Here is a 26,360-nt window from a genome sequence, read left to right on the forward strand (position 1 = left end):
TAATAGCAGACTGCCAGCATGGCTTTAGGCCATCTCATAGTACCACTACTGCCCTTTTATCCTTTACAGATACCATTAATAGAAGCCGCAATAAAAACATCCTCTCATCTGCACTCTTTATCGACCTTTCAAAAGCTTTCGACATGGTAAACCACACCCTCTTAATCAATATTCTTCAATCCCTTTCCTTTGACTCTCAAGCTGTTAAATGGTCCAGCTTCTACCTTAGCAACAGGCAACAGGCAGTTCTCTGGGAAAATCAGATTTCATCTGTTCTGCCAGTTACCCTCGGAGTCCCTCAAGGCCCTATTCTTGGACCACTACTTTTCTCATTATTTATCAATGACCTCCATATAGCAATTCCTCAAGCCACCTGCATTCAATATGCAGATGATTCAATGCTTGTATGCTCAGCAACCTCCCCATCTGAACTTTATTCGCTTACTCAAACAGTTTTTAATACTGTAGAAACATAGTTTACAAAGCGCTGTCTCCTCCTTAATGCCAAAAAAAAAACAAACTCCTTCTCTTTTCCACCACTACCAAGTCCTCCCCCTTAGATTTCTCAGTCTCTTCCAATAATGGCACTGCCATATTCCCTGACTCTACTACTAAACTGTTAGGAATAACCATTGACAACTACCTTACCTTTGATCACCATATAAATAACACCATTAAAACAGTAAACAGAAAAATAGGCTCCTTATATAAAATAAAACCTTTCCTAACTCCAGTAGCCAGAACCAGAATTGCTCATTCCCATCTAATCTCTACTCTTCTGTATGCCTCACCTATTTATACCAACCTAAAGAAACATAATCTCAACAAACTAGCAACTTCCTACAACAACATCGCCAGATTTGCCACTGGCAATCACTTTAGAACCCACCACTGTTTGAATCTTCGGCAACTAGACTGGCTTGAATTCCAAAACCAACTAACAATCTCCCAACTTACGATTGCCCACAAAATATTTTATCAACCCAACGCTACCCCTATACTCTCCAATCTCCTTATCCCCTATAAAAATCTGGATTCCCTACGTTCTTCTAGCAAACTCCTCGCAAGCATTATAAAATCTAACAACATGGCTGGTGACTCTCTGTTTACTAACACAGCAGGAAAAAACTGGAACTTGCTACCTACTGAACTAACCCTAATAACATCCTTACCTCTCTTTAAACAAAAACTTAAAAAACGCCTTAAAATTCACTGGTTATGCCCCTGTAGCAACCCCGACTAACCACCCCCTCCACCCTCTCCCACCTCTGTACTTTACTTCACATTCCTTACAAACTTCAAAACTTTTTAATTCTTATACTTGCAAGTAAGTCTTGCACTGTTTCAAACTCTAATCTATATACTGCTGAATAATGTTCTACTAGAAGTGAAAACTTCCTTATGTATCTTACTGTGCTACCTTCTATTGTTGCTTTTCCAAATATATATATTATTTACTGATGCTTTTTCAAGTGCAAATACTTTTAGTATGTTATAATTCTTGCTGTATTTTTTTTTTTTTTTATCAATCCTTTCTTTTAACATGTAATTACATTTTAATTTTTTTTCTATCTTGTTGGAGCTTTTCTCCCCGGGCCTCTACTGAAAATGGAAATATATCCAGCTAGACCAGCCCGGTTAACAAATGTAAAATAAATAAAAAAAAATACTGAATCAAAACTAGTTTAAATTAGTTTATTTTGTAATAATTGCAGAATATCTTAAATCTAACAGCCTTGTGCTGCTTGGGAAGAAAGACTGCAAAGTAATATTTGACACTAGCTTGAAAGCTTGAAAAGTATTTCACTAAATATAAGCTAATGTATTACCCACAGTGGTGGTGCTGTGGTAGCGTTGTTGCCTCACAGTGAGATGCTATCCGGTTCGATTCTCAGTTAGAGCGTCTTCTGTATGGAGACGTTCATGAATGGGCATACCTTCATTGAAGGTTGTGCATCAGGGCTGGTAACTCGGCACGTAAAAATCAACTACCAATCATTAGCGGACCGGAGTTCTGCTGTGGTGACCCCTAACCAGGAAAAGCCGAAAGACACAACAACAACATAAGCTAATGTATACATATTGCTCATTTTTTAGCATGCTTTTCTGTCCTTGAAATAGTGATATCTTACATTTATCAGACAAAACGTTTTAACCTGTGTAACTCATTATAGGTTTAATTGTTGAGAAACCTCTCACATAACATAACTTTAGAAGTATTGTTCTATTTCTCTCTTTTTTACAGTGATAAAAGAATGCTTGCTATGTAGGCTGCTCTGTTAATTCTGATTGTATTATAAAAGTGTAACAATACGGGAAAGAGGTTAACTAATATTCTGTTAATAATGGGTAACTTCGTTGCTCCAACTTTACCTATCAGGTGGCTGGACAAGCCTTATAATATAAAATTTAAAAGTACCAACAGAAGCATTAACTTACCCTCCCAATAGTCTTATGTTACTTTCATACATAGCAGCAAGTATATACTATTCAAATATTAGTCTCGGATATATGCTAACAGTGGAAACAGAAGTAATGTAAACTGTTCCTAATACTATGAGTGTTCAATATTTAATAACTAATGTATCTCTGGGTACTAAACATGATGATTATGTTCAATACTGCAAAACATCTGACAAACTAAAGGAAATCAGATATAGAGCTATAGCAAAGAGCTTGTTAGAAGACTATTAGAATATAGTACTGACTTAATTACATGTTAAAATTCCAAAGTATTAGAGTTTGACTCCTTTAACCCTCTGCTTATGCTCAAAAAATACTAGATAAATACAAAGAGGTTTAAAAAGTTGTATTGTTTATAAATGTATTAGTAGACTGTTTTGCATAATTGTTTTCATAAGTATCTTGCAGATGAAGAGAATGGGAAATAGTATTAAGAAGTGCTGTTCTTACAACTGATATGTTAGGCTTTCTCTACATTGTTGTTATTATTGACTACAAGGGGAATCATATGAAAGTTACAGTGAATAAAGAATACTTCCTTACACATATAAGTGGAAAATATTATTCCTACACTAAAAACATCTTCCTTTCCCCTCACTATTCTTGGTCCAGAGAAGTAATGATTAGGCATTGGGATGGGGCGGGAATAGGCAGGTGCCATAATCAAACACATGAAAAATGAGATTACCTGAATAACCATATACACACTATCCATAAATGTTGTATGATATCAATTATACTACCGAGATAAATGTGGGAACTAGAATCATGGAATGTTAAAGGCCTACAATTAAAAAACAAAAGAAATTTATTCTTACATCTTACATTCAAAACCAAAGTCAAAATAATATTAATTCAAGAATCTTATCTTACAAATGAGCAATGGACAAACATAGAAAATAAAAAAAATGGATAAGACAAATCACAGCTTCATGGGGAAAACAAATAGTGCAGGAGTTGCAATAATAATCAAGCAAGATTTCCAAGGAATCATAATTAAAACTGATACTGACAAAGAGGGTAAATGGCATAATATAGTCTACACCAACCCCACCATTCCAAAACTAGTACTAGTGCTAAACATCTATGCTCCATGCAATAACCAACAGCACTTTATCATGTCACTATACGCTTTATTAACGGAATTTAAAGATAACTTTATAATTATTGGGGGTGATTGGAATTCTTATCAAAATCCAGATAAAGATAGATTTAACCCAAATAAAATATATAACAAACAGGACATGCTAGCAATTAGGGAATTGAAATAAGACTTTAAATTATTTGATCCCATTAAGCATTCTGGAAGAGATAATAAAACAGAAAACTTCACCTTCTATTCACAATATCACAAAATGTGGTCGAGGATTGATTTCTTTCTAATCTCTGAAACATTCCTTAACATGAAAGTCACAACCCATACACCTACCAGATTTTTTCTAACCACTCAAAAATCACACTTTTTATTGAATAGGACAATAAACAACAACAATCTAACAGGGGCTACAATTGGACACTGAATTCCAATCTCTTAACTAAGCAAGATGTGGTAGAACGCATAACTATGCTACTAAACTTCCCAAGTTTAAATCTAGTCAAGTCACGACTACCTTTAGACATTGAATGGACTTCAACAAAAGATCAAATTAGAGGCTTTCCGATTAATAAAGCAACGTACAATAAAAATTATTCTCCAAGGAAGAATTTGTATTAAAAGAAAAATAAAGCAATTAGAATTGGAACTAATGTCAGGACCTAATGAAAACACTGAAGACCCCCTAAGAAAAACACAAAAAGAACTTTACCTAAAAGAGATATCAATTAACAAAATGAAAAACTTGGCCAAATATGCAGAGACTATTAAAATGCCATCCAGGGCCTTAGCGAGACTAAGTACTTTATACAAATCCACACCCATTATAACAAAAATTTATCACCAGAACAAATCATACTTAAATAATCAGACTATAATAAATCATTTTGAACAACTCTACACTCAGATTTATGGAGGACAAGCTTTATCATCTTCAGAAATGGACATGGAAGCTTTCCTTCAAGATATAGTCTTCCCGCAACTAGATACTAACCAACAAAATAATCTAACAAACCCAATATCAACAAAATAAATCACTGACAGAATTGAAAATCTAAAAGCAAATAAAGCTCCAGGGCAGGATGTCTTCACAACAGAAAATTACAAGTGCTTCATACCACTAGTTGCTAAAGTATTACAACAGGTACTAAACTACATAGCAAACAACAAAATAAATGATGTACACTTTAATGCCTCAAAAAACATTTTTATTTTGAAAGAACAATCAGACCCTAAAGACCCTAGCAGCTACAGACCAATATCATTACTAAATATAGATGCTAAGATTTTTACCTTAATTCTAGCAAATATTTCTCATGAACAATCAAGTTTTACTCCATCTAGACAGACTTGTGATAACACCTTAACTCTTGAAGCTGTGATAGCCTTTGTGAACATTAAGAAAAATCCCATATACACAATGGTAGTTAATGCCCATAAAGCATTTGATAGAGTGAATATCACTTTCTTACTTCAACTCTTACCTTATTTTGGGTTCCCCTAACAAATTTATACAAATAATTAAAATATTGTATGAAAACCCTTATACTAACCTATATATTAACAGAACTTTATCATATAGAATAAAGATAAAAAACAGGATGAGACAAGAATGCCCTTTATCCCCCTTCTTATTCAATCTATACCTTGATCCGCTGTTCCTGTACATGAAACAGAAAACATATCATAACCCTCCATCTATCTTCAACTCTAAAATCTTTTACACAGCTTTTGCCAATGATTTAAACATTTACTTCACCACCCCTAGCACTGACATACCCAAATTACTAAAAGCAATTGATTATTTCTCAAGTATATCTAATTATAAATTTAATTTAAAAAAAAACAATATTTTCCCTTTAAATCCTCCCAAACTATTATCATTAATCCCACTTTTAGACACAATTAAAATAAAAGACTCAACAAAATATCTCAGGATTACATTTTTCCAAAACAAAAAAGATTTATGTCAGGATAATATACTGAATAAATAGAATATGACAATGCTAGAATGCAACAGATGGAACAATCTCAATATACCATTCCTATCCAAGGTCTCGATAATTAAAATTAATATTCTCCCCAGAGTTATTTATACATTTATAACCACACAAATGGTAATACATAACAAAATTTTCAAACAAATGCACACATTCCTTGCCAAGTTCATTTGGGAGCCAAAAAAAAAAATGAGAATATCATACCAAAAACTATCTCTGCCAAATCTAAAAGGGGGTTTAAACTTACCAGATTTTAAACTATACTATACCGTTATCAATTGTAACAGAATACTAAAGATAGCAGAATTTGCCCCATTTAACCAACAAATTGTCTCCTATCTGGCTGAAAATATATCACAGCTATATCATATCTCTAGAAATTAATGCTAGAGCTCTTCCTTTTCTAACCACAAAAGATATAACGGCTTATAAAATCATTGTCCCCCTAAAATACTTCATTACTATACTCCAAACGTTGTTCACTTCCCTAAATCTTGGGCCATCAATGGACATATTTCAAATAATCCATAATAACCAAAATTTAAAAATTAACAACTCAATGATAAATCTCAGCAACTACCCTTTATTAAAAGACTTGAGAATTTGAGATCTCTACCCTTACCACAACTATACAATTACAGACTTGAGATCTCAACTTCATTTAGCAAAATTGTACACAATTATCTTGAGGCAAATTAGAGAAGTATTTTCCAAACACCTTCAAAACACCAAATTAAACAATGTGGATATAATCAATTGTGAAACTCTATTGAACACAATGTTATCTGTGAAAAAAATAATATCCAACACGTACAAATGAATAGCAGTGATCAAATTCCAAGACAATATACTTATTTCTAACTACTAGCTTAAAAGTAACTCATAAATAACTAAACATCAATGAAATCAAGATTTAACATTAACACATAAAGCTTTGCCTTTGAAAAAGTTAACTTATACACAACTCATGATCAACAGCAATGCATATCTTACCCCCTCAGTATTACGCAAATTAAATTCTTCTAATTCACTAAACTGTCCATATTGTGGGCCAAAGGATGCAGACCTAAATCATATGTTTTGGAGCTGCAAATGCGTATTTAAATTATGGAACTCATTAAAAGTTCAACTACAAAAACAAGGCTATGAAAAAGTAACTCTTGCATGGGAATACAGACTACTTCACATTCTCCCCCAGGAATATCCTAGAAACAAGCAACCATACACATCATTCCTATTAATTAAACTTTATATAGCATCCAGATGGGGGGACAGAATGAACATCAATTGGACCAACTTCAAAAAGATGGCAATTAAACACATGCTAGCTTATAAATGGGTAATTGAAGCAAATAATAGTGTTAAGAAACTAAAAATATGGGAATAGATATTTAACATTCTGCTAGTTTAATCCACCCATATTATTATAAAGACATAAGCATTTATGCACAAAGTTATACCTTCAACATCTATATAGATAGATAATGACAAGATTTCTTCATATCAGGGTAAACTCTATAAATGGATGTAACAAAATGATTGATGGCACTTTTGTACAGTTGTAAATATTGATGTTTCATGTTGTATAAATACTGTTCACCTTTAATTTTGTACCCAGTGCCTTGCAAGGCTACAATGCCTGTCAAACAACCAGGCAGAAAATGGATATTTTGTGAAATAATCTTGGACTACAGTTTGCTGTTCTGGGAACCTAAATGTACAGAATGACATACCTTGGACATGCTGGTGGGACAGGAACATCTTCCAAAGGTGGCCACTCTTCTGCAGTAGGCCTCACATCCATGTCACACAGATCACCTCCATTATGTTGTTGAAGGGCAGGCTGCATGAATTGCTGTGAAAATGTTACCTAATATGGATCATTGCTGATGTGGAGTTTGCTAGAACAACCTTGGACATGTATGTCATCTGACATTTAACATTATATTGTGATGCAGCAGCTATGCTCCTAATCACCATTAAGTCAGTACCCTAGTCAAATCCTATGAACCTCGGAACCCAAGGCATAATACATGCAAAACTGAACCTGTTGGTCTGTTTGCTATTCAAGGCATCTACCTGGAAAAGGCTACAACAAGCCTACAAGCCCTTGCATCTTTTGGAACAAGTGTGTGGATCAACAAACAGGTTTCTTATCTTGGGAGTGGGCTACATTTTGCTTCTTGTGAGAGGAAAAGAAAAGAAGCATTGTATCCCAGCAGAGTGTGGCCATGGTGAGATCAACAGTTGTAGTAGTCAGGCAGCAGCCATTCATGCGACTGACGTCTTTTTAGCATTCTTCACAAGATAATTCTTTGTTTTCAGTAAGCACTGCTTGATATGTGTATAACTTCAGAATACCTGCCTAAATATTCGATTCTTAACTTTTCAGGGTATGTGCATTAGTTTCTCCTCCAGTGTTTGGCATTGCTCTGTACAGACTCAGACACCTTGAGCGACATTTCTCCTGGGGAAAACATGATAGATCTAACTCCAATACAAAGTTGCACACAGGACTACTAGCCTGCAGGGACAAGCACTGTCCCCATAGTTGCAAAACAGATACTCATGACATTGATTGATATTCTCACTACAACTGTTTAATCAATAAAAAAAGGGTCTGTTCCCATGGATATAACCTTTCCCATTGTGACCATTACCACCTTGATGGATATGGGCATCCTGAAGCAGTGTAGAAATTGCATCATGTTTACAGACAACCAATTCATTCTCAAACAAACTGATATGGTATGTGAGAGATGTATTTATACAATGTCACTGTAGGCAAAGCTCTCTCATGAAAGTACTGCTAATGTCAATAAGGTAGTAGTACACATGCTGCACCCATCACAGACAATTCAAAATAGATATATGCTGAGGCACTGAAATGTAATCTTCATAAATCACAAAGACCTCATAGACAAAGTGGAGATAACAAATACTCTCAGCAGCCCCAGACGTGCTCTGTAAAAACAACACACATATCAACACAGAGAACCACATCTCTTGGAGGCGCAACCTATAAGCCCATAAGGCAGGCCAACACACAATCCAACATTCTAATAATTGCAGACTCCATTGTAAGACATACTAATGTCTTCTCACCAAGCTGAGTAAGGAGAAAGGCATGGCCAGTTGCTTATCTAGGGCTAGGATCTGCCACATTATGCATGCACTCATGTCATTGGACCACAAGTAACACAAACTCAACATGTCAGAGATGCAACTGTATCATCACCCTGGAATACATGCTCTCTTGCACACCAGTCAGTATATATATATATATATATATATATATATATATATATATATATATAGTTGTCACCCTGCACACCTTACTTCCCACCCTACCCAAACCCACATCACACATACCGACATATGCGGAGGTCATCACCAGAAGCATACATAAACACCAGGAAACTCCCAAACACAAACATAAGCATACTACACATATGTTTACTGCAGAACACAACACACATAATAGTTCTGACACCAGTGACTCACCTGTAAAGCCTTTAAGGCAAAACATTAAAAGAAAAATATTAGCCATAGGTGATCCCATTGTGAGGCACAGAGATGTCCTTTTCACCAGGCTGGATAAGGAGAAGGTCATGTTCAGCTGTCCTTCATATGTCAGGACCCGCCATATCACACATGCACTTATGTATCCGAAAAACAGGTACTGTTGTGGCTCTGTCATATTACATGTTGGTGAATAACTTGAAATGCAACTCTCTGGACTATATGAAGAGAGACATGACTGAATCTCAGACTATGGGTCTCGGCAGGTATGTCCCTAGCCTTAAGCAGTATTTTACCTTCACCTAGGATGATGTCTCAATACAAACAGAAAAAGATTGACCTCAATATAATTACCTCATTTTCTGTTGTCATTCTAAGGGGATACAGTATATGTCATCCTGGGATGACATGATCAACTGACCAGGATGCTTTGCCAGAGATGGTCTTCATCTGTCACCCCTGGGATTTTGGCTACTGGCCAAGGCTCTTGCAACTCTCATAGTGCCTTTTTTAAGCAGTGTCTCAAGGACAAAAGTCCAGACATAAAAACCCCATATTAAAGAAAAAAAAACTCAAGGTTATGCTGCTAAATGATAGGTGTCTTAACATGAAACTGCACTCACTGGAAGCAGTCCTCACCTTGGAAGACTTACACACTTGTGCATTCAAGGAGACCTGGCTCACAGCTGTAGAGAGCACCCCAACCATAGTGGGCTATCCTACATTTCACATGTTTAGAACACAAACTGAATGCATGAAAACTAAAGGAGGCAGTATATCAATATTCAATACAGATAAATGCAATGCCAGATTGGTTAAACAGTAGGATTCTCTGGAGATATTTCAGGTGCAATTAACTATTGGTAGGACACCTATTCAAGTCATTGCCAGCTACAGGACACCACCTGTTTATCAGAACACCCACTCTGCCTATTTGGATCAACTCGAGTCTACCAAGATACATCCAAACACCCTGGCTTTGGGTGACTTTAACTAACCATCCATTGACAAGGTAAATCATCCATGCTGTAACTTACTTTCATAAATGTTCCTCAATGTTGTTAACTCCAAGGCACTGGATCTACTGGTTGACACCGTCGCAAGGTGTGCCAACATCCTGGATCTGGTACTTACCAATATGAGGGGCCACTCCAGCACCACCACTGTGAGGTCTCCCTCAGTGATATTTGACCACAAATCAGTCTCATTCAAAGTAACTATCAGACCATCCCCTCCAACACCAAAGAAAATGAAACATTTTGCGAAAGCACATTATTACCTCTTATGGGATGGTATAAATAGCTGTACTGCACCTCCTCCCTCAGATGGAATAGGCAACTATGGCAAGTTCTAAACCCATGCTTTATACAAACAGCTGTTTAGCTGTATTGACCCAACCGCACCTAATAGGACCAAGGCAAGCTCCCCAAGGAAGATCAAACCTGCCTGGTGGACAGCTGCCATCGACAGGCTTTACAATAAGAGGAAGAAGTTTCTGTCTAAGAGACAGAGGGAGGAAGCCCTAAACTGGAAACACTCCCTCTTCAGCTTAAGAAGCCAATGCGACTTCTTGTGAGGTCCTCAAAGGCAAACTATGAATCCAAATTATATTCCTCAACTAATGACAATCATAAGGCATTCTTTAGTTATATCCGTTGCCTAAAAGGACAGGCCCAGATTTGTGCCGAACTGGTAGTTAATGATACCACATATACTAAGTCTGAGGACATAGCTAACCTGTCAGCTGACAGGTTCTGTGAAAACTTCACTCCTCTGCCCCTGCCACATGTACTCCATGACATCCCTACTGCCTGTCCCCTACCTTGTATCTGTAAAGAGCAAGTCATCAACACCCTCTCTAAGGCCAAAAACACAGCATCGTTGGAACCTTATAACATCTCGGGCTGCATCCTACATGGGCTCCAACAAGAATTAGCAGCAACACTGGGTACTCTTTTCAACCATAGTCTAAGCACAGGCTTCATCCCAGGTGAATGGAAAATGGCCACCATTATTCACCTGCACAAAGGTGATGCTTCCACTGACTCCAGGATCTATAGACCTATTAGCCTCACTAGCCTTATCTGCAAGGCCATGGAGTGAATCATCATGGACCTTATCAACAAAGATATAGGTAGGCTCCAGACACTTGCCCTTACTAAGTTTGGATTTGTCAAAGGGAAATAATGCCTGTGAAACATTGTGGACTTCTTCAAGACAGTCACCAAGACCGTGGACGTGAGGAAATCTGTGTATACAGTCTACCTAGATTTAGACAAGGTGTTTGGCACTATCCATCACTTAGGCATTATTGACAAACTCCCCCAGCTAGGTATCAACTTTTATATTGTTAGATGGGTCACTAACTGGCTTACTGATAGAACCCATATAGTCAAAATAGGAGAATCCACTTCCAACAGGAAACCTGTAACCAGTGGTGTTCCACAGGGTCTGGCCTGGCACTGCTACTGTTTGGAACCTAGTTCTCCAAAGTACAAGCTAAAACTAAAGGTCTGTGTCTGACAACGTTTGCTGATGACTGCAAACTTGGAGCAGTCATAGAATCTCCAAATGATGTCAGCATCCTACAAGAGGGTCTTACACATACAAATGATTGATGCCAAAGTCATGCCCCTAACCTTAATTCCAAAAAATGTATTATCATCCTTCTCAGTGCATGCATTGTTCCTGCTAACTACCACATCAACAACAAAACACTAAGTATGCACTCAGCGGTGCGAGACCTGGGCACACATGTTGACAGTAACCTTACCTTTGATCAGCATGTCTCCACAGTGGTAAGCAGGGAATTCTAAATTGCTCACCTCATAAGTAAGGTCATTGCATCCAGAAAATGAAAGAAGTTATAACCTGTCTGTACTCTCCCCTATTCAGGCCAATAATAGAATGTAATGCCACTTTTGCTATGCACCTTTCCAAGCACCTGCAGTAATTGGAGAGACCACAATGTTTCCTGACAAGGATAATTCATGGTCTTCAGCATCTTTCCTCTGGGGATCATCTGAAAACACTGTCACTTCATTCTGTTTCATACAGACTACTCATAGGTAATCTGTGCCTTGCATAAAAGGCAATCTCTGACCATGATTTATTTGAAATGCTGCATATCCACCAATCAAATAGCGCAAGGGTTACTCACTCTAAAGACCTTTACCTAGTATGTGACAGTGTTAGACCATGCTGGAGGGTCAAATCTGTCTCCCAGAGATTACCACACCTTTGGTATGGACTATCACTTTATGTAAAACAGAGCACCTCATTGTCCTCTTCAAACGCAATGTGGACAACTGGATGTGTGACCATAAATTTACATTGGGGGTTCCACCTGTGTTCCTCTTGCACCGTGGTAATTGTTGTTGATCTTAAAAATAAGGGTAGAACTTGGCTAGGCTTGTAAGGGCCCTAGGGCCATTAGCCTAGTAACTTCCTATGATATGACTCAGTCATAGTCCTTGAGGGAGTACATGACCTGTGACATACTTTCCAAGACTATACTTAGAAATAGTTATTTGAGCTCTCAGAAGACATGTGTGCCATCAGTGACAAATGACTTAAAGGCACAAAGAGCACACCAACAGTGCAAGGTTATTATGCCTTCCCCACATTTAGATCAGCTAATTCACAGGCAGAGGCTAAAGTTGGAGGTGTCTCTATGTACATCAAAACTAAAGATACTTCAAGGATGGTTAAACAGGACACTGCACTTGAGCTGCTCCAGGTTCAGTTCACAACAGGCAAAATCCAATACTACTTCCATGCAAGCTATAGGCCTCCCTCCATGACCCAGGACTCCCATACCATGTATGTAAACTTATTAGAAACACTATTTCACCACAATAGATGAAAGTCTTCTGTAACAACCATGAAGGACACGGCCAGTATAGTCCTCTCAAAACTGACTTTTATTAAAATGACAAGCAACTAATGTTTCTCTAGCACCTCAGCAAAACTGCCTTTACAGAGCATTATTAGAAACACTAACCATCCAACCCAATTCCATATTCATGAGTGACTTCCATTATCCCACTCTTACCTGGGCATTCTATATGACAACAAACACACTGGTACAGAGAATCCTGGCTTTCGTAAACACAAACTCCCTGGACCAGATAGCCAATACACCAAACAGGGGTGCAACCATACTGGATCTGGTCCACTCCAGTATGAGTGAGTGATGTACAACCAGGTACTGTAATGTCTTCCTTGGTAAGGTCAGAATACAAACTGGTCTCCTTTGAAGTAAACATGAGACATGGGCCCCCAGCTAGACATGGAATATTTAGGAACTACTCTAAGACTAACTTCCAGCTATTAGGTGATAAACTAAAACTGGTCTAATCTCAAAACCCCATAAACACTGAGAACACTCCAGCATATGGAGCAGTGTTTACAGAATCCTTGTATGAGCATGTTAATAGCTGCATACAGGTAGCTGTACGCACCAGAGAGAAGTACAGAACTAACTAAAAATCAAGCCACACTGGTGGAATCACAGAATCAATAGGTTGTATAACAGAAGGAAGAAACTCATGGCAAAATGTAGGAGGTGCAGCACCCAGCAGGATAAAAGCACTGCCACCAAAGTGAACAAAACAGGAGAGGACAAATGCAGTCTTGAAATGCCAGATTTAAGGTAAGTATCAGGCTACCAGGCCAATGACAACCACAAAGTATACTTGAGGTGTGTCCACAACATCAAAGGCAAAACACAATTGTGTGCACATCTCATTTTAATGGAACCATCTATAATGAGGCAGAAGAAAGAGCAAACCTCCTGGCTGATAACTTGAGTCCCAGCTTTACCCCTCTCTTCCCCTGAACCTACCCTCAGGAAATACCATCAAATATAACTGACCGTACTATCATGAGGGAACAGGTACTTAATGCTCTCACTAAGAAAAAGTACACTGCATCAATGGGGCCACACAGTATCCCAGCATGCATTCTAAATAGCATGAAACATGACCTTTCAGAGCCTCTGGAATTACTACTTCGCTGTAGCCACTAAAGAGGCTTTATGCCTCACGAATGGAGAACAGTAGCAGTCATCCTTCTGCACAAAGGTGGGCCATCTACAGACCCTGGAGACTACAGATGCAGAAGTCTCACTTGTCTGATATGCAAAGCCGTGAAAAGAATTATCATGGAAATAATAGAGATGTAGTACACCTCCAAATGAGATCATGCGTATCCAGCCTGGTGGACCTATTTGAAAAGGCAACCAAAGCAATGGATCAGGAAAAAATGGTTCATACTGCCTACCATCGCCTGACAAGGCATGTGACACTGTGCCTCCATCAGGCATTATTGAGAAACTCAACAGGTTAAGTACAAACTAGCATGTCAGCCGGTGTATAGCCAAGTGGCTCACAGACAGGACTCAGGAAGCTAGCATGGGGAGTCCACCTCTACAAACAAGCCAGTCACAGGTGGACTCTCTAATGAATCATTCCTTACAGTGCTCTTCTTAGGCATTTACTTGTCTGATGTCAATGCCACTGTCAGTGGCCTCTGGCTGACTAAATTTGCAGATGATTGCAAAGTAGGAGCTGTCATTGAATCCCACACTAACACAAATGTTCTCCAGGAGGGGCTGACACAGACATACAACTGGTATCAGAGCCATGGAGTAACACTAAATGCAAGAAATACACAAATACTTTTCTTTGGGAAGTCATCCGCCCCCTATTTACTATAATATTGACAGAACACCTCTAACAGTTGACTCAGTAGTCAGGGATTTAGGGACAGACACAGACAGTGATCTAGCCTTTAACTGTCACGTGTCTACACTATTGGGGAAATCATTCTATGTTGCATAACTTATTAACAAAGGTATGGCATGTAAGTCCAGGGAAGTCATTGCTCCAGTGTATTCTGCATTCATCAGACCTATCACTGAGTGAAGTGCCACCTTTGGTATGTACTTAGCCAGGCATATCCAATAATTGGAGCATCCATACAGGTTCCTCACTAAACTAATGCAGGGCATATATAAAATGTCCTATGCAGACCATGTCAAGGCCCAATCCCTGTATTTTGTGCTCTACAGCCTTTGGAGAGGAGATATATGCCTTCCTTAGAGGGCATTGTCAGACCCTACTGTGGACTACCTGTGTATCCATGAAACAAGTAGCACCAGAATTACCCATTCTGTAGACCTACACCTCACCTGTGATATAAATAGGATGTGCTGGAGAGACAGGTATGTATCCCACAGATTACACCCTATATTGGAACAGGCTCTCCAACCATGTGAAGCAGAGTTCCACTGTAATGCAAATCAAGTGCAAGTTACACAGTTGGATGGGGAACAGGGAAAGCATGTCTGGTTTGGGACTTATGTCTCTAATAGACACAGGGAAACTTTAAATGGCTCATCGCCTAGGTCCCTGCTTGTAAGTGTTTCATCTCCCAAAACCCTGCTTACATTTATCAAGGGTATCAAACTATGTCAGAGATTTGGGATGCATGGTTGGGCTTAAAGAAGCCCTTGTTTTCATTAGCCTAGTAAACACCTATGAACCTATGAACCCATGAAGCTATACTATATTACCTTTCTGATGACATTTCTCTCCTGTGCTGACATTCAGTCCTGTGCACTGATGTTGATGGGTTGATTGTAGATGTGTATCCATCAGTGTACCCAACACAATACTGAAAGTGAGATGTAAACATTTCCATGGGACACATTTCATTGTGTGACTCTACAGCCCTTACAACAACATCCATTACAACATACACAAATAATTCTATACACATTCTAAATGACAAAGTACAATATCTGTAAATGACCAGTACAGGTAGCATATCTACAGCAATAATGGATGAAACAAATTCATATTAATGTAGATAGTCACCCTTTGCATCAGACATATAGCTTTATTTCCCTGCATCCATGAGAAAGATGATAGGGATGTGGCACAGTTATCATCACTTCCAGAGGGTGTTGTGTGGGGATGCAGCAGGCCTAGGCTGACCCAATAGGTTGGCAGGCATGACTGTGTGTCAGGAAGGGAAGCAGGCAAGATAGACCATGGAAATGTTGCTTGTGTGTCTGTAGGTATCCTCAATGTGACAGTGGTGTGTGTGTCTGCATGAACATAGCCAAGCTCATTGCTAGCCCTATGTGTCTATTTGTTGGACAGCTGTGAGTTGTGCATTTTAGATCTAACAGTTCATCATCTCTGCCACTGAACATGAGAACTGCCTCTGTCAGGAGTTGCACTGGCACATTCACACCCAAAGTCAGATGCTGTGCTACTGCCTGAGGGTGACTGAAGTCTGCTGGGAAAATGTCCTCCATGGGAATGTCCAGGACCACAAGCCCATGGCCTGCAAAATCTTGGTGTGGACAGCACACTCCCCTCTGGAGCACTGGATGTACTACCACTATGAGAGTGTGATAGTGCATGACCATGTTTACTCTCAGCAGATGTAGTTGCTGACCTACACCCATGAAGCTAATGCTCAACTCCAATGAGATATTCCAACACAGACAATGTGTGTTCCAAGACAGATAGTTTGAGATCTCTCTCAGACCTACCTGTTTTCACTGTGTCTGAAAACTGTTCCAGGGTGTCAGCAACATGGTGGAGGCAGTCACAGATGTCAAAATGTGCTGCATCCATAACCCTGAGCATTTGTCGGGAGTTCCTTTCTAAATATACCTGTGCCTCCATGATAGCCCTTAACATATGTTGAGTTACACGTGATGAGAAACCTGCAACAGATGGTGGAGGGACAGCAGGCCTCCTATGAGTACTCCTATCAATCCACCTCTGTGGATCCTTGCCAACTATTTGGCTATGGCCAGGGTCAACAGAAGCCACAGTAGCCACACTTCCCTGTTCAATGTCCCCACTCTCCAACTGTCCAGTATCTGTGGCCTCAGGAGACTAGGTATGAGTAGGCATACTGGCTGTGTATGATGAAAATGAGGATGGATGAGAGATGAGGGCTGTCAACTTCTGTGTCCGATTCAGCCTTTGAAAACCCCAGTTGTGCCTCAATTTGCCTACCATCATCTTTAGAGTCTAGAGAGACACTTGACATCAGGTTGTGAAGGGGATAAAGACCAGCTTCCTTGGTCACCTGTGATATAAAGGAGAAGGCAATACATTAATACCTGCACTTCTATGCTCTGCAGTACTATGGTACAATATATGATAAGCTGTATACACAGATGTCACTATTACAGACTTGTATAACCCCCAACCTCTCATAGTAGGACATGATGACATTATTTTCTAAACCCAATCTGTAATTATTTGGAAACAATTCTTCATTAAACAAGAATCTTATGAGCAAAAGTTACATTATATACAGTTGACATTCTGCAAAAAATGCACAGTTGACAGTTATGGCAATCTGTAATGTCCTGAAAATACAGTCAAGTCAATCAATATGGCCACACCTACAAGGAAGAGGTATGATTGTAAACTGTGGAAATTCAGAAAATTTCTATCCATTTGGCAATCATGCAGGCAGTACATCAATCCAGCCAGAAGGCCTGTGATGACATTTTAGTGTATATGTTAAACTATATCTACATCTCTGACAAAACAGTTTTGTGCTTACCAGCAGCCGGAGCATGGCCTCTTCCAATTCCTGATGGTCCTGAAAAAATTTGAGAGAGAGGTAATGGCAACAGCACTGCATGTTACATATAACAGGGGTAATATGTACAAATATCTCACATATACAGTAGCTGCTATGTTAACACGTATGTGAGTCACAATCTCTACATGAGCTTAAAACTGCTGCTAACCTCCTTCCCCCTTAGTAAAACACCTGACACTCACATAAAACTATATACACCTTGATATGCTGAATGCAACAGTATTCCAGTGCTAATCTTACTAAGCATACTTGGACGCTTCTCTTGAGAGGAATAGGTGGCACCCACATCCACAACGTATTGGCTGATGGATGCCTGGGAGCTGTCCTGTGTTGCAAGGTTTGCCAGGAATTCTTCTGTGGGTGAGAGACATTGTTCTGCTGCAGGCCCACCAACAGTGAGTTGACGATCCCTGGCCACGTCAGCTGCATGTCTGCATGCAGCATGTATCATAACCATGGCATGATGTCACACCTGTTTGTATGTATGATTTTGTTGACCTACAGCATTAATGTTATGAACCAGTTATTTCCAAAAGTCTGCACGTTTTGCCTTTTTGCCCTCCCTCTGGACAGCAGGATTTGGTAGTGTTGGCACAAAGCCTTAATGGTGAGGTTGTTTTCTGCCTCAGTAAATGGTGCCCTGTCTCATGCATGCATGCATGATATCTCCTGAAATACAAATAAATGAGAACACATTAGGATCACATACGTGGGAGTACAGTATGTAGAGATTTATCAATAAAGGGAGGCTGTCAGTATTCACTGATTGATTACACATCTCTTATTCAACAGTGTGCCAAACATACAAAAGGTATGGATGCCACTAGGATAGTAGCAATAGTGACCTACTCCTTTTGTATCATGACAGATACTCACGTATGATCACCCACCCAATGCAGGAGTCCATTGTAGTGTGCCCCATAGCAAAACCCCCTTCCCATATAATATGTAAAAACAACAGTACCTACCAAATAGCAGTTTACTATTACAAGTGCTATCAAATGAAGTATCTAGGAGACCTGTGAACATAGTTAACACACAGCATTATGCCCTTTCTGTACTGTACATCCTCTGTAGGTGCAAGATAGCTGAAAGTCAATGCCCTGTCATCAGTACAGTTCTAAGAAAGGCTAACGGATGTAATCCACATTCCCTCTATGTATATTCAAACATATGCATAAGGTTGGAAACAAAATGGTTACATACCTGATGGAGTACAAGACTCCTCTGTTGAAAGATACTGCTATATACATACTGTGTCAACAAGTTAACCATACAAACTAACGCTCATATACAGTTGTTCCCTCTAGATAGAAGTTTGCCTTTTTAAGATGGTTCTCAGAAGGTGATTGCCTCTGAACCAATCTGCGGTTCAGAAATGCTATATGCAGCCTACACAGCTGATTTGCAGTATAATTAGCCAATCCCATGCAACTACTCAACAGGATATAAGGCCTCAATGTAGATTTGATTCCCTTTTTCATATATTGGGATGGAAATTACTGGGGTAAAGATACATCAGCACAGAGAGAATGTTTGTAGCAGCTACTTTTTACATATAGATGTGTGTGCTACAGGCTGAAGTTGATGCTGCTGCTACAGGTAATAGGCTTAGACAGAGATGCTAAAGAATATGCAGGACAACAACATTAAGAGTAACTGTGTGACCTGTGGCACTTTTGGTGTACAGCTATAGCCAGATTGAGGGAACCTATCCCACTGGAAATTAAGGTATGTGATTAAGGTAAGTATGTTAGCCAAAGGTACCATTAACAGAGTAAAAGGTAACATGCTTGGTGTGTCCAAGAACAAGGTAGGTGGTACATTAACCATTATGTCAACCAGCTGGACCAGTGCCATGTCATGTGTTATGTTATGATAATCATCTGAAACGTGTGTGCTGGCAACCCTTGGTTCTAGCATGACCTTCTTATATGTATGTTACTTGTGCAACTGTGGTTGTCTGTAATATCACTAGCAAATCATTGTGGGCTGCAGTCTGATATTACTAAGTCACATTTGAATTACATACATCAAAAATCCTCTGGGAATTCACACTAATGCATGACCTGACATACCTATACGAGTAGATGGGAGATCGTAGGTTTACCCCGGGGATTACTTCTGTGTCACTACTAGACAGAGGCACAGTAAACTAACCTAAAAAAGGGCACATTAAACTCAATTCAATGGGTGGCAATAGCCAAACACACTCTGGCTAGGCTTGTAAATGCCCTAGGCAGATAGCCTAGTATGAACCTATGAACCTATGAACCTATGCACTTTTAATGTTGTAATAGGAATAGTTAAATTGTGGCCCTATCTGTAGGCCTTTGACTGCCATTATTTAGAAGCAGATATTCCATCTGTTTTGCTTTGGGTGAATAAATAGTTGATGAGACAGTCATACATATCGATGTACATATACATGTATTTTAAATGTTAGACACAGCTGTATTTCAACCCAGGACTACGTGTACCAAAAATTAATGTTTTCAAACCATTTAACAGGTTGAGCTACAGAGTCACTGTTACAGTGTGTGTATTTTTATATGTCGTAGATGCAGCTGCACACGTACCTGCTGTTACATACCTCATTTACATCTAGTATTATATGTATGGCTTTATAGTGATGTATGTCTCTACCAGAGTCCCAGTTAAACTCCTACTTTTCCATTAATCTTTTAGCAGGTATATTTTACATGCTGTAGATATAATTGCACAGTTACCTGCTGTTACATACCCCACTTACATCTATTAATATGTGTATGGCTTTATATTGATGTATTTCTCTAGAAGAGTCCCAGTTAAATTCACATTTTTCCATTAATCTGCTAGCATATTTTCTGCGCAAAGTGTTGCAATGCACAGCATTGTGTAAACTCACTTAATGACAAGAAAATGACAATTACTATGTTTTTTTTTTTAAACACCTGTGGTAATTAATTAGCTGTGTGGTTTGCTTGATTGACACATATTCTCTTCAAGTGAAATGGTACTGGGTCCAACATACGGTGCAGGTGTACTTTTTGAAAGTGATTATTATGATCTTTCCAGGCTTGATAGTTGTTGCTGAAGCACCTACCAAGAGAAGAAAATGCTGAAAGAAGAAAGGCGCCACTTTTGAGATTTTAAGTATTTTCTTCTGATTTATTTCTTACAAAAACTGCATTGCCGCCTAGTTTTCGGTGTTTTCTTGCTTGTAAAAGTTGATATCTATGTTAGAAACAGTATTTATAACATACCTAGAGCCTGTTTATTGCATTTTTGTGTTGCACTTAATTTAAAATTGTTTTTTCTTAAAATTGCATTTTACCTGCCTCTGACCTAGCACACATGTTGGGGTCATTTATTGCACTGTTCTGATTAGTTTGCTACTTGTGTGTCTCTGCTATCCTTAAACAAAAACAAAAAAGCAAAAAATCTTGCTATTTTCCCACTTTCTATAATTAAAAAAAAAAGTTCAGTTACAGAGTTGCTGTTCTGAACTGTTTGTAAGTTTCTTGGAGGCCAGTGCTTACTTGGGCTAAAGGAAAGTCTCTGTGTTCACCAGTGGCAGTGGTTAACACTGAGCAGCCTGCATATCCCTGTAGGAGAGGTTACTGCCTAGAAACTGTAGTTTTATTGGCCATTTTGGGTCAATTCCAAACTCCTTGATCTCTCTCACTTAAAACCCTGCAACTCTCTTTTTGCATGGCCTTGTGCACAGAACAGCGTCGGGCAGCGCCAATTAGCTGGGGTATACTGGCTCCACAAAGTCTGCACTGCAAATTTTCCCTTAGAACTAGGCAAGCCTCAACTCAAGTGCTTCATATCAACTGCTCTTATTGCAGCACTTGTGTAACCCAAATCATCACTTGTCCAAATCTCCTAGACAACACTATTATTTTCCAAATCTCCTAGACAGCACTATTATAATACAGCATAAGACCCTTGATTGTCTGCAAGACAAGTGAAAGTTACTTTACCAAGCATGTCCAGAGGTCAGCTTCAGGTATACTCTCCAGTTCATCTGGTGGAATTGGTCTTCCTGGGGCAATGTCACAACTGCCTCATGTATACAGACAACCCTCTCCTCTTACCTCTAGACACAAACACTTGTCTGAGATGCAAATACACAGCCAGACTGGAGACTAAGCACTCTCAACCCATGACTGTAACAGACAGTCAAGAGGAGAAGAGACACACTATCATCACACCACCAGTCACATATGGATCTACAAAACAAGCACCGGCAAAACATACACATAAATACACAAAAACATATTCGGAGGCACTAGGTACCAATCTGAAAAAGAAACAGTGCCCTCCAACAAGCAAGCACCTCCAAACACAAGCCAGAAAACTCATAATTCACCTCAGCAGTGTGCCTCACGACAGTCCCTAAGGCAAAACAGCATGCCCAACACGCTAGTAATAGGAGACTCTATAGTAAGGCACAAGGATGTTCCACTCACCAGACTGAACAAGGAGAAGGTGATTGTCAGCTGCCTGTTGGATGCTAGGATCTGCCACATAACACAAGCACTTAAGTCACTCCAGAACAAGTACAAGTATGATGCTGTCATTGTACATGTTGGTGTGAATGATCTAAGACGTACCTCCCTGGACTACATGAAAAGAGACATCGAGGAGCTCTCTGATCATGTAGCCCAAGCTGTTATGACCCTGACCTTGAGTAGCATACAACCTTCACCTAGAATGATACCACAATACAAAGACAAAATGATCAATTTCAACAATTGGCTAAGCTTCTGGTGTTATTCTAAGGGGATCCAGTGTCTGTCTGCCTGGGATGACATGATAGACAAGCCTCGCTGTTTCGCCAGAGATGGTTTGCACCTGTCACCCCTAGGCTTTCAAATACTGGCCAAGACTCTTGCCATCCCCATAGTGCTTTTATTAGGCAAGGCTCAAAGGACAAACCAACCACCATAACCAGCACAGGTAACCAAAAACTAAGGGTAATGGTACTCAATACCAGAAGTCTCAACCTCAAAATGCACGCACTCGAAGCACTCCTTAGTATGGAGAAAAACGATGTTTGTGCAGTGACGGAAACCTGGTTCAAGGCTCCAGAGAGCACCCCAGCACTACCAGGTTACAATTCATATCATACCTTCTGGCCTCAGTTACTGGATCGCAGTACAAGGGGTGGAGGTGTATCCATATTCATCAAGGATACCCACATCTCCAGATTAGTGACGCAGCATGATGCCCCAGAGATCATCCATGCACAACTATCAGCAGGCAAAAACCACATTGTAAGTCGTAGCCTGTTATAGATCGCCCACCATTTCCCAAGATGCTCACTCAGCATTCCTTGAGGCATTGGAAAATATAAAGGTCCTACCCAACACCAAAATTTTGGGTGATTTCAACTACCCTGGTATAGACTGGGTGAACTACCAAAGTTCTAACTCCTATGCCCAGCGGTTCATAGAATTCATAAATTCAAATGCCCTTGAACAACTGGTATGTTCTCCCACTAGAGGGCACAACATATTGGATTTAGTCATCGCAAATATGGGCGTCCATTGTACCACACCCGTTATCACTCCCTCTCTGGTCAGATCAGACCACAAACTGATAACCCTAGACATCCTCACCCCTCCACCTCCCCCAGTCAAAGAAACCATCGTAAAAAACCTTTCCAAAGCAAACTTCAAACCACTTGCGTCAGAAGTGGAAAGCTTCACTATTCTCTTGCAGAAGGATAATGATATCCAGGATGCAGAATCCTACACCAAGACACTTTATATAGATCTTCAGGATTGCATGGACCATGCTATCCCAAATAAAACCAAGACTCCTTCCTCAAGCAAGAAGAAAGCAGTCTGGTGGACCCTGGCCATAAGCAAACTATACAATAAAAGGAGGACACTTATACAAAAAATGGCCAAATCTCAAGTATAAAAATCTTCCCTGATCAGCTTTAGTAAAAAACTGAGGGCCCTCATCAAGTCAACTAAAGCCAATTTTGAAAAGAAAGTTGCCAAGGATGTCAAGGATAACCATAAGGCCTTCTATGGTTACATTAAAAACCTAAATGGCAATGCTTAGGTCTGTTCTGAGCTAGTACAAAATGGGACAAAATACACTGACCCCACTGACATTGCCAACATCTTGGCTGACAGGTTCAGTGCAAATCCCCCCCCCCCCCCACCACCACCACCACCTACAGGGCCTATTACTATTCCAGGGGATTGTGTAACTCCAATTATTACTGATATGTTGGTTAACAAGGCTCTATCTAAAGCTAAAAACACTGCCTCCATGGGACCAGATGGTGTCCCGGGCTGTGTCATACTCGACCTCCAAAATGAATTAACCCCGCATCTGAATACCCTGTTCAGTCTCAGCCTCTCGACAGGATATGTGCCCATAGAATGGTGCACAGCAACGGTGGTTCCACTGCACAAGGGTGCACCCACAACTGACCCTGGGAACTACTGACCAATAAGCCTGACCAGTCTGATCTGTAAGGCAATGGAGCAAATCATTATGGAACTCATAAATGGAGAGTTTGGGAACCTCCAAACACTTCACCCCACACAGTTCGGCTTCGTCAAGGGCAGATCATGTCTCCTGAACCTGGTGGACTTCTTTGAGACAGTTACTCAGGCTATAGATAAGGGAAAGGAGGGACACATGGCTTACCTTGACCTTGCTAAAGCATTTGACACCATTCCCCATTCGGGTATTATTGATAAAATCACCAACCTGGGCATAAACCCTTACGTCACAAGATGGATCACAAACTGGCTCTCAGACAGATCCCACAAAGTAAGAGTAGCGGGATCTACGTCCGAATCCAGACCAGTAACGAGCGGTGTGCCTCAGGGCTCTGTCCTGGGGACCCTCCTGTTTGGCATATACTTCTCTGAAGTACAGAAAAACACTGAAGGGCTGTGGATGACCAAGTTTGCGGATGACTGCTAACTGGGTGCTATAATAGAGTCTCCAGCTAACATGGATATCCTCCAGAAGGGCCTAAATGAGACTGATGCATGGTGTCAAAACCATGGTCTCAAGCTAAATGCTAAAAAATGCGTAGTAATCCCCTTTGGGAAAAACAGAGTACCTGTGAACTACCACATAGGAGGTTACCCCCTGAACTCTGAAGTAGTAATAAGGGATCTAGGGACCCAAGTAGATAGTCAGCTTTCCTTTGATAACCATGTTGCCAAGGTGGTTAGAAAATCCTTCTATGTGACCCATCTGATCACGAAAGGGTTCGCATCAAGGTCTAAGGATGTAATGGTGCCCCTCTACTCTTCGCTCATCAGACCCATTATTGAGTACAATGCACCAATTGGTATGTACCTGGCTAGGCATCTCCAGCAGCTAGATAGACCACAGAGGTAGCTCACTAAGAGGATTACTGGCCTCAAACAGTTGCCCTATGCAGCACAATTGAAAAAAAAAACTAAGGCTTTTCTCTGTTGCATACCTCCTTCTCAGAGGTGATCTCTGTCTAACATACAGAGGCATGTCCAACCCAGAACTGCTGAACATGCTCCATCTTAGCAAAACCAAATCCACTCGAGCTACACGCTCTAGGGATATAAATCTCAGCACAACAATGAATAGAACATGCTGGAGGGATAGATTCCCTTCGCAAAGACTTCCTTTGCTATGGAACAAGGTCCTGATCTACATAAGACAGAGCCCCTCACTATCACTCTTCAAGAGGAACCTTGACGAGTGGATCTGTAACAGAAAGTTCACACCAGGGATCATACCAACAGCTCTACTAGATAGGGGCCAAGGGTACTAGCTGCTAGATAAAGGGCCTAGGGAACTAACCAAAGGGGTGGTGAATACCGCACAACGTGGCTGGGCTAATATATGCCTTCGGGCAGATAGCCCAGTACCTACCTATGAACCTATGAACCCATTTCAACTACATATAGCAATAAACTGCCATTTACCATAGCTTATGTGCAGCATCATGCCAAAACTCTTTAAAGAAAAGAAAAATTGAAGAAATATGACAGTGGTGAAATGGGGTACAATCGGGGGGAGAGACATAGTGAAAGGCAGGTAAGTATGTGCAGGAAGGGTGTCAGAAAGAACTATAGCTATCCATTTATTCAACGGCGACAACTGTGCGCTTGAAAAGACTTTTAGCTGAATTTGGACTGTCACCCCTGGAGAGAGGGGTGATGACAACGTAAGTGTGTTGTCAAGCCAGTTGGATCAAATTAAGTGTGGACACATGTGCAAAATGGAGGGATATGTATGGGACATTTTTTTTTTTTTTGGCGGGGGGGCAGGTGCCCTTTTTTTTTAAAGAGAGAGTGGAATGTTGGGGAAGGGACATAGGTATGTGAGGGAAAGCTATGTTGAGAAGGTGAGGAAGGTTTTGCAGACATAGAAGACAGACAAGACAGCAGACAGGGTTGGGGTGGGACCTAAGAAGGGAGGGGTGAACACCTTGGTTGGGGAGGGTGTTGTCGAATCCCAGTCCCATGGATGTCAGACTTTGTAGCAGTGTGAGTCACATCCTCATCCATGGGACTGTCAGCACTGCACCTTCACTGCTCATGTGGAGTCAGTGGTTGAAGCCAGTGCCTGGGACCAGTCTGCCCCACCAGGATGGACAGCATCAAGCATAGGCCTGTACCAAAAATTTG

The sequence above is a fragment of the Protopterus annectens genome, chromosome 4.part1 (genome assembly GCF_019279795.1).
Source record: "Protopterus annectens isolate FY-2018-M chromosome 4.part1, PAN1.0, whole genome shotgun sequence".
Taxonomy (NCBI): domain Eukaryota; kingdom Metazoa; phylum Chordata; order Ceratodontiformes; family Protopteridae; genus Protopterus; species Protopterus annectens.